The sequence below is a fragment of the Cavia porcellus genome, unplaced genomic scaffold (assembly GCF_034190915.1).
Source record: "Cavia porcellus strain 051 isolate PalLab524CR breed Dunkin Hartley unplaced genomic scaffold, mCavPor4.1 scaffold_26, whole genome shotgun sequence".
Classification (NCBI taxonomy): Eukaryota; Metazoa; Chordata; class Mammalia; order Rodentia; family Caviidae; genus Cavia; species Cavia porcellus.
Genome location: NW_026947509.1, coordinates 35,876,845 through 35,887,477, shown reverse-complemented (window position 1 = coordinate 35,887,477; position 10,633 = coordinate 35,876,845).

The window sequence follows — 10,633 nt, the reverse complement described above, 5'->3', positions numbered from 1 at the left end:
CCAAGACAGAAAGCTGAGGGAAAATTAAGGTATATTTCTTGGTTTCTATGACCCATGTGGGGAAGAGAAATTCCAGATTCCATGGCCTAACTTAGGAAGAAAAAAAAGCAGCAGAAAGAAGAATAGGAACAAGACAAAGTCAAACTTTACTTTCTGACGTCAAGAGCTTCCAAACTTCAATCTAGTCATCAGGTAGCAAGGGGGCTATGGGAGGAAGGAACTAGGAACTGGGGCTAACAACAAAACCAGACTACACAGGACGCATCACAAAATATGCAAAGAAAAATAAAAGATAACAAAAAGGAATTTCTGCAGATGAATACAACAAGAAAGACCCTAGATAGTAGAAGTAAAAGATTAGACACATCAGATACAAATCTTGAAGACACAAGAGAAGCTATTCAAGGGAAACATTAAAAGAGAAGTTCATAAGTGAGTGAAGCATAAGTTCATAAGTGAGTGGTGACCTGTGAGAAGCATCAGTGCAATTTAAGCCACAAAAAAGGAAAATGTGGACAGAAAACATTTGAAGAAATAGTCAAATTATGCCAGGTGTGGTGGTGCATGTCTGTAATCCCAGCACTTAGGAGGCTGAGGCAGTAAGATTGCCTTGAATTTAGGGCCAGTCTGGGCTACATAAACAAGTTCAAGGGTAGCCTGCAATACTCAGCAAGACGTTGTCTCAAGAAGAAAAAGAAGAAGAAGAAGAAGAAGAAGAAGAAGAAGAAGAAGAAGAAGAAGAAGAAGAAGAAGAAGAAGAAGAGGAAAGAAGAGGAGGAGAAGAAGGAGGAAAAGAAGAAGAGGAAAAAGACCAAATTTTCAAAATTACATGATATTTTTAAGTTCACACCCTCAAACAAATCCAAGAAAGATAAACACAATGACAACAACACCAAAACACACAGTTTGCTAAAGACCTGGTGGATAATGAGAAGATATCACTTATCAGAGAAAAATGGTAAAGTAGACTTAAAATAACCAAGATAGTAATGACTATAAATTTATCATGTAATCACTAAATAAGCAGAAAACATAATAAAATTTCATTTTTCAAGTATTGAAGTAAAAAGTGTCAAGTTAGTATTGTGCATATAGTGAAAATATTCCTCAAAGAGTAGACTTTTTACAGAAAACAAAAACAAATGGTTTTTTACCTATAAGCCTGCAGTTTAAAAAATATTATTTAAAAAGTTCTTTAGGCAGAAATAAAATAACACCACATGGGAATCTGAAATCATATAAAACAACACAGAGCTCAAGAAATAGGAAACAGAAAGATAAATACAAATGCATTTTTCTCAGTTTTAGATTTTTAAAAAGATATTTCATTATTTAAAGGAAAAATAGTATTTTGGGGTATGTTTGTCATTTTCCCATTGAGATAAAATACCTGATTCCTGCAACTTAAAAGCACAAAGGTATATATTGGCTCACCATTCCAGAGGGTTCGGTTCATACTTACATCCATGGCTTCAAGGCTGAAATGGCGTCATAAAGAGAACTGTAGAAGAAAACTTCTCAGCCATAGCAGCCAGGAAGCAGAGAGAGAGAGAGAAGGAGATGGGGACAAGAATAAACCAAGATCAAGGACAAAGAAGATAAATTATATGTGTGTGTATAATAGAATAGGTATAACACAAATTGTATTAAATATCATGCAATATATTTAAAGTAGTGCTTAAACTAAAATTTTCAACTCTCTTTACAGTTGGTAGGAACAGAGATTTAAATAGCTTTATACCTGAAGAAAAGGAAATTAAAATTAAATGCAAATAGAAAGGATAAAGATTAGAGCAGAAGTCAATGAAATGGAAAGTGAAAATAATAGGGAAATTCAAGTAACCAAAAAACAATCAAACGTCAGAGAAACTGACACACTTCCATTAAGCTAAAACCATGTTTTCCAAAACCTCAGTATGCACTGCTGTCAGCAGGAGTACTCGGTGTGCACTAGAATCCAAGCACATTGCTGGATTCCACCCACAGAGCTCCTGAATCGGCCCATCTGGAGTAGGTCCTCAAAATGTTCACTTCTAGTAAGTCTATAGGTGATTCTAATGCTTCCTGGGGAGCTCATGTTAAAAAGAGAGTAAGTTAATCAAGAGAAAAAGAAAATTACAAATTACTAATATGAGGACTAAAAAGGAACATCACTATAAATTTATAAATATTAAAAAGAAGTGATAGAAGTATAGTAAGCATTATGAATGATTTTATGCAGGCTGTTTGACAATTTAGAATACACTGACCAATTAATTAAAATACACAAATGTAATAGACACAAGAAGAAATTTTTTAAAAATGTTATGAAATAAACTGAATTTACAATTTAAAAACACTCCACAAAGAAAACTTAAGGCACAATGGCTTTACCAATGAAGACTATCAGATATGTAAAGAGTAATTTATACTCACATTCCAGAACTTCTTTCAAAAAACGAGATAAAACTTCCCAACTTGTGGAAAACCAACATTACTGTAAACACCCAAATCAGAGAAAAATATTGTAAGAAAACAGCCAGCTAATAATTTTCCTGATTATATACTCTCAAATCCTTATAAATACAAAAGTAACACAAAACCAGGACTGTGTAAAAAGAATAATACACCATGATCGTGTATGATTTATCCCCAGAGTAAAAGATTGGTTTAATACTAGATGACTGATGTAAATAAAAAATAAAATGTATGCTCTTAAAAACATCAAAAAAAAAAAAAAAGGATGTGGACTATATATAGAGGGGGAAATATTTGCACAACACTCAAATGACAAAGGACTGATGTCTAGAACATAACGGAGGATATACCTCAGAGTGAAGACCTGAGTTCAACTCAGGGGTAGAAAAGAGGGAAGGAAAGAGAAATGGAGAAGGAGGCCAGAGGAGGGGCAGGGAGGAGAGATGAGGGGAGAGGAAGGGAGGGCAGAAGAGTAGAATAGAGGAGAGGGGAGAGGGAAAGAAAAGGAGAGAAAGGAATGAAGAATTCAACCCATTGTCTTGCGTGGTTGATGTCCACCAGATTCTCAGAGTCAGGAAGAACAATCCCATGAGGCTCTGGACAGAAATTTTGGAGATCACATTAGTTGTCCCTTAGTTATGCGTCAGGCACTGTGGTCAACTTTATCTGCACTTCAAGGGTCAGCTGGCACATGAGCTACACCTGCAGGGACCGCCAGAGCCATGGAACCAGTGGTCCTTCCCAATGGGGTGTGAACCTGCACAGAGATGCCTGCGGCAGCCTCTGAACTGAGTCGTGCCCTTGAGGTCTGGTGCATCCCCATATCCCTAGTACCTGCCATGGGGCTGGGAAGAAGGAAACATTCGCTAACTGCGTGTTGAAGTAAGCTTTTGGTTCCTTCTGCAATGAAGACACCCATCACTCATCAAGGGCTGGCCCTGTGTGACTTGTCGTCAGCATCCAGAGCAGGGTTCCTGCCGTGCTTCCCCCTCCTGGCTTCCTCATTTCTTTATTTTCTCACTTACACATGGCTCTGTGGTTTCCCTTCCTGCTTGGTTTCTGATCTCTCTGATTGCAAGGCTTGGAGACCCAGAGTCCTTTCCCTTCGGCTTTCATAACTTTCCTGGGACGGATGTGACAAATGCTGAGGCTGCATAACTGCTGCATAGGCACTTAGCAGCTTCTCCACTGAGCCTGGCTGAGAGCCACCGGCTGTCAAATGGCCCTGGCACACGGGGGAGGAGAGAAGACCCGTGGCTGGGAGAGTCTTGGCCCTGGCTCTCATCAACCATGAGATTTGGGGCAAATCACCCAGTCTCCATCTCCCCCATCTTCTGATAGACTCTGCTGCTCTGTGTCCCAAGTGACTTAGTGGTCATCAAAGATACCAAGCTCTTTCTCAGTGTCTCAGGATTGCATCAGGATAGAAGCAAAGTGTTGTTTTTGTAACTGGGAGTAAATGGTATCTCACACTGGTACTTGAAAATCATGATTTCACTCTCTTCTGGAAAGCTTGCTTTCCTGTCATCTATAAGACAGATCTCAGCTATCTTTCAGCTAAAGTGTACTTCTCTGTAGGTGACCTGGTCCCCTTCATTCCTGCTTGGTGGGCCTGGCCCCAGTCCCCAATGTGTCTTAGAGGGGGACCTCACCTTACCTAAACCATTGTCATCCTGGAGCTGCATGAAGGAGGAGCAGGATACACCCCAGTCCCATCAGGCTCCTCCCTGGCTCTGCCTTCTCCCTATATGAGGATGGTGGAGCTATGGGACGGCGGGCCAGTGCCTGTCCTGTGGGTGCCTTCTTTGCAGGTTTGGAACCCAACTGTGTTCAAATTAAAAATTTCATGTCTGAAGTTTCAAAGAAGCCTCCATTTCCCCATAGCTCCAGTCTCCTCAAAAGGCAAACTCAGACAGGAAAGGAAGCTTGTGCCTACATACAGAATTGGAAATGCCCAGACACACAGCCTCAAAGGGATGGAGGAAAAGACAAAATGCTTATCCAACTCTTGGCTTTTGTGGGTGGTGATTGATTCCTTACTTTAAAATGAGTCGGATCCCTTTCCAGATTTAAATAGCTCCCAAGTTGTCACAGGCGCTGGGCCAAGTATTTCAGACACTTATGAATATCATTATACGATTATCATATTTACTGTCAATAGCATTTATTAATATCCTGTGTAGGGAGAGGAGTGCTTCCAAGCAAACTGGTGATGTGTGAAGCATTTCTATCCCAAGGATGGAGCCAGTCATATAATCCACCCCACTAAATGACTAGACAGGTCCCTAACCTCCTTGGGCACCTGCCTCTGTCACCTCCCATGCCTTTCCCCTACCAAAGAAGGTTCCCATTTAATTTCACTTAACTAACTTTACAAGGCATCTTCTTATACCAAATACTGTGCTTGGGTTAGAAAGATAAATGTACAGAGTCTAATCAGTCAAAACAAGATCAGTCAAAACAAGTGGGAGTATTAACTTCAAAACAAGTTAATAGGAAATCAAAAAAAGTTCTATAATATCTCCTGCTAATTTTTTATATTTTTCCCCTTAATTAAAAGAAACCATAAAAAATAACTAAATAATTTTTTTTAGTGAATAAGGGAGAGGTTGAGATAAAAGAGGACATAACAGCATAACAATACAGGTCAAAGCATGACTGTTTCAGCAATCTAGTGCTTCACCACCAAATAACCCGATTTAGTAGTAGTTACCATAGTGTCTATCTTTTTCCTTGAAATATTTGAATATAAATTCATATACTATAGCTTCAAATATTTCCATATCAAGAAGCCCAGAATAAAGCCTTTCCAATTAATAAGTGAAAACTTTATAAGGCTTCAAGGCCACATAATGGGGAATCATGATTAACACATACTTTTATATATTTGAATCATTACTTACATTAGGGAAACTATTCGGTATTCACACATGCGAGATTGATTGATTTCACTTATGAGTATGGTCTCAAGCTGCACCCATTTATTGATAAATATCTCAATGTGATCCTTCTTTATAGCTGAGTAGTACCCATAGACTCTGTTCCATTCTGTATGATAGTATCAAGTTTGGGGGTATAGGCAATTACTTTGAAGGCAATAAGATTCACTAAGATGCCCATTCTGGTTTGACTATTATCTCCTTTGGAGGTCCTGTAATGTTTACAATGTTTAAGTTTTATTGGTCTTGTTCTCTACTGTTTTGGTCAACTTTATAATGCCTAATCAGATAGACAATTCTTTTTAAGGAAACAAGAGACATTATGGTAACCATTGTTGATAACCTTGTACTCTGTTGTTACATCATGTACTATGTCTATCCTTGGTTTTGACTGACAGCTTTGTTTTGCCATATTTGACTTTATTCTCTTCCAAAAAAAAAAAAGTAATACGAACTAAGGAGTAATAAAACCCAAAATGTGTAAATTTTGTTGTAAAAAAGAGAGGGGGAAAAAATGGTCTAAAGGATACAACTGCAAATGTGTTTAGGGGTGTTAAATAGCTGACCATATTAATGTTTTTGGTTGGATCATTGAACACAACTGTTTGCAGTCTCTCTGTTTGAATGTCCACTTTGTATGTTTTGATACTGTGACTTGAGCAACTATCTCTAAGACGATAATATGTAATCTATTAACTGGTGATTTCTTACTGTTTTTTTTTTTTTTTTTTTGTAGTTCTGTATTACTTGTACCCTTGCACCGCTTTGTTTTGTTTTGTTTTTTCTCTTTTTCCTTTTAAATAAAATTTAAAAAAAAAAAGAAAATTTATATGATAACAAAAAAAAAGAAAGATAAATGTACACACTCTTCCTAAAGGAACTCACAGTTTGGCTGTACAGATCAGAAGACAAGCAAATAACGTTAACCACGGTGCCTGAGTTTCAAAGGCTAAATAGGAGATTAGCATGCAGGGGACCTAGAGAAAAAGTATTGTGACATGAAGATCCATGGCTCTCTCCTGCCACAAACCTAACCTTACTTTAGCAGGCAGATCGACTGCATTGAGGATATTAAAAAAATTGCAAGATAAAGTGAGAGATTTTTACTTTGGAATGACGGGCATGCCCAGCTGTTAGAAGTCAGATAAATAATAACACTAATCACACAGATAGCATGCCCATTCAGGCATGGTTCTGAGTACTGGTATTCAGTCTTCTCATCTTTGGCCTGATTTTATAGATATGAAAAAAAGATTAAGTAAACAACCACGGAATACCATAGCACCCCAGGCAGGCTGCTTCTTAGTGGAACTACCAAGTCAAGGAACTGTGAGGATGTATTTGGGGACTTGTCTTCACTGGGAGTGAGTTTGATAGGGGAGAGATGAAATCGCAGTGAAAGATACCAAGAGTAACAAAAATAGCTACAAATTTTGGTCTTATTTACTTTTTCAGTTTCTCACACTAGGCAGACAAGATGTTTACACATGTGGGCCTTATTAATTTCACTTTGGAATATAAACTCTAGTTGTAGCCACTTATCCATAAAAGCCTCAAGTTTATCCTTCTTTGTAGCTGGGTAGTACTCCATTATATAAAAATACCACACCTTTTTAATCCAGTCCTCTGTTGATAGGCATTTGGAATTTTTTCCAAGATTTAACTATTACAAATTGTTCTGCTATACACATGGGTGTACATATGTCACTGTGGGAATTTTTTTAATTGTGAAAGGGAAAGAAACAGATCAAAAGTAAAGAACAACTGGGATGGATAAAATGATGAAAGATGAGTAAAGGAAAAAATGTACATATATATACAAAAGATAGCTAAGATAATCATACTACTGACTTTGTGCTTGCACTGGTTTGTGCTTATATTGTTTGATCATTATGTGTTCCCATGAAGGTAACAATATGCAATATATTAACCATTGTCAATTTCCAATTATCTTGCTTTTGAAATTCTGTATCTTTTATTGTTATTGTTGTCATATTCTCTTTAAAATAAAATTTAAAAACTAGCAACAGAAGATTTTAGAGTATCACTGCTATTGCTTTGGTCCAGCCCACCCCACTTTAGGTATTTTCTCAAAAGGATACAGCAAACATTGAAGCTAGTTCCTGTGACTGTGTGTCTGCCTGGGCTAGGTGTCCTTTAAATGTGACATCTGATGAGGGAAGAGCTTGTTGAAGGTAGAAGCTTGTTGAACGGGTGACCAGATTAGGGAGGAAGTGATACAGAGGAAGGTAAAGGGGTCCAGGGATTAGAGAGGCTTGTGCCTGGCTCTGGGGACAGCCTGGCGTCTGGGGAATTCATCAGTAACAGATAGAGACAGAATAGAATTCATTTTCCAACCCTTCCAGATTTAACCCAGAGGCTCAATATTCCCCGCAGGGACCTCACATGGACCAAGGGCATGAAGCACCTTCCGCGCCTTGGTGTTCATTTCTTTTGACTCCCTGGATGTGCACAGTAGCTCCCGTCACCTCTCCTGGTTTTTTCCTTGAGCTACAGAGAATGTGGCTCATTCCAGGCAATAAACCAGGGGACGAGAGACACTTAGTTTGGTGGAATGAGAGGGAATACAACTTTCTGAAATTATAAAGAGCCATTTGACTTTAGTCCGACACCATGTGGAACATCACTGTGGGTTACAGATAAACACTGTAGAGTTAGAAAGAGCCATGGTTGTTCACATCGGGGTCCACTCAGTTGTGCAAGTCTCAACAGACCGGTCATTTCTAGGGTCTGCATTTCTCTCTGGTTGTGTTTACACACTGGTTTCTGGCAAGGGCGAAGTGTTTGCTTATGACCTGAATGAAATGCAGACATCACCTCACTGGGGCTCATCAAAGGCACAACTTGTCCTCCATTCATCTTTGTCAGACTGGCCGGAGCAGCCAGGCGAGGTCATGCAGGGTCACCATGTCCTTCCCACTGCTAGGGAAGACTTCACCCTTCACTCTGCTATGAGGCTTGGGCACACTTTGACCCTGTGGGCTGCTAACTCCCCACTAAACCCCTGCATCTCCCTTTAAATTGTTTCCCCCTGGGATCAATGAATGACACAGGCCATGGGGGTAAGTCTGGAGATGGCTTCCAGAGGTATTAAAAGATGTGACCCTGGGTTCCTTTTCTAATACCCCATTTTCAGTGCAAGGAATGCTCTTTTTAAAAATGAGGATCCTGTCTGACATTCAGGCTTCCAGATTGTCTGATCCCACTCTGTGATCCTGTCTCCAGCATCCTCCCTCTCTGTAACAGGATGACCTTTGGGGTGTTGGAAAGTCCAGGGAGGGATTCCAAAGGAACCAATGCCAGTCTGTGAGCAGGAGAACTGTTTATCCTATTAGCAAAACCAACAGGATTTTGCTTTGCCTTCCAAGGAAGATCTCCCAGGACACTGAGCATCTTGTGTCAGACAGTTTTGGAAAATGGTAGAAGAAGGAGTCTGTTCAACATTATTTACAATGCAGTAAAGTCCTAGCATTTCCTTGGTCTCGCCAGTTTCCTAACCAACCAGACCAAACTCTGGAAATACAACCAGCTCACGCAAGGGCTGACTCTCCCCTGGGGCCAGCATCTGTGCCCAACCACATAGCCACCATGGCCCGAAGGAACATGCATCATCTGGCAGTCCCACTCAGCCCGAGTTCTGTGGGGACAGACTAGGAGGGATGTGCCGACACAGGATGGCATGAGGGCTGGGACTGACACGGATCAGAGAAACTGCAGGATCCAGCGCGTGTACAGCAGATGTGACTCAGGTCCCACTAACTGTACAGTTCTCTGCAGAGAAACAGCCCAGGCATTTTTTAAAAATTATTTATGTGTTACAAATGTAATATACGACAGCTATAATGCTCGAGCCAGCCCGGAGTTGTCTAAAGGAGTGCTTCTCAAACTTTTACATTTATTCCAGACATTCAAGAATCTTGTTATGCTACGGATTCCAAACAGGAGGTCTGGGATGAGACCTGGGAGTGCATTTTTAACCAGTTCTAAGAGTTGCAGATGATGCCACACTGGGTCTCATATAGCTGGGCCCCCAGCCTCCTCGCCCCTGTCTCTCTGGCTCCATTTCAGGTTGTATTAATTTATATTCTGTTTTCTTTGCTAACAATGCAAGGTGAATGTCCTTCCAGATCAACACCTAAGACCTAACTCACCCAGAATCCCACAGCATAAGTACTTTGCCTCACATGGATGGAGAGCCAGGATGATTCTAAGTTTGGGGCTATTTTTTATGTAATTAATTTTATTGATACATTTTAGATCTACATAGTGGTCATATTCACCACAGGAAATTCGTACTACCTGATATATTTTGATTGCTCTATTTTTCCCAATTGTCTCTCCTCCCTTCAATCCATCTTTCCCTCTCTATTTACAAAGCTTTCCCCCCATTTTATCTCTTTCTAAATCTTTTTTTCTTCTTCCCCTCTTTCCTTTCCTCATTCCCCCACTCTAGTTCTTCTTTCCTTTTCAATAGTTTCCTCTCATTTCACAAAGTCTATTGTACATTTTGGCCTTTATTTACTCTTTCAGCTTCCCATGGAGGCAATTCAGTGTTTCTACTTGCAAGTCTGATTTATTTCACTTACGTGTATGGTCTACAGTTGCATCCACTTACCTAGAAATGCCTCAAATTAATTCTTCTTTAAGGCCAACTAGTACTCCATTTATATAAAAAACACATATTAATCTATTCTTCATTTGATTGGCATTTGGGTTGTTTCCACAATTAGCTATTACATGCTATGCCTCTATAAACAGGGATGTACATATATCATTGTGGTATAATGTTTTTAATTCTTTGGGGAAGATAAACAGAAGGGAAATATTTGGGTCAAATGGTGCCTCTAATTCTAATTTTTGAGAAATCTGATTTTCATGATGGTTGTACCAGTCTACTCTCCCACCAACAGTGGAGAAGAATTCCTTTTTCCCCAGCATTTGTTACTGGTTGATTTCTTGATGATAGCCATTTTTTCTGGAGATGGAATTTTAGTGTTTCATCTCTCTAATAACCAGTGATGTTGAACTTTTTATATATTTATTTGACATTTGTGTTTCTTTTCCTGAGAAGTGGTATATTCATTTCAGATGCCCATTGTTGAATTGGGCATTTAAATTTGTAGGGTCTGATTTTTTCAATTCCTTATATATTCTAGATATAACAAAGCCTTGTAGATTTAATAACTGAATTCAGTAGTGAAACTGTATACAAGATC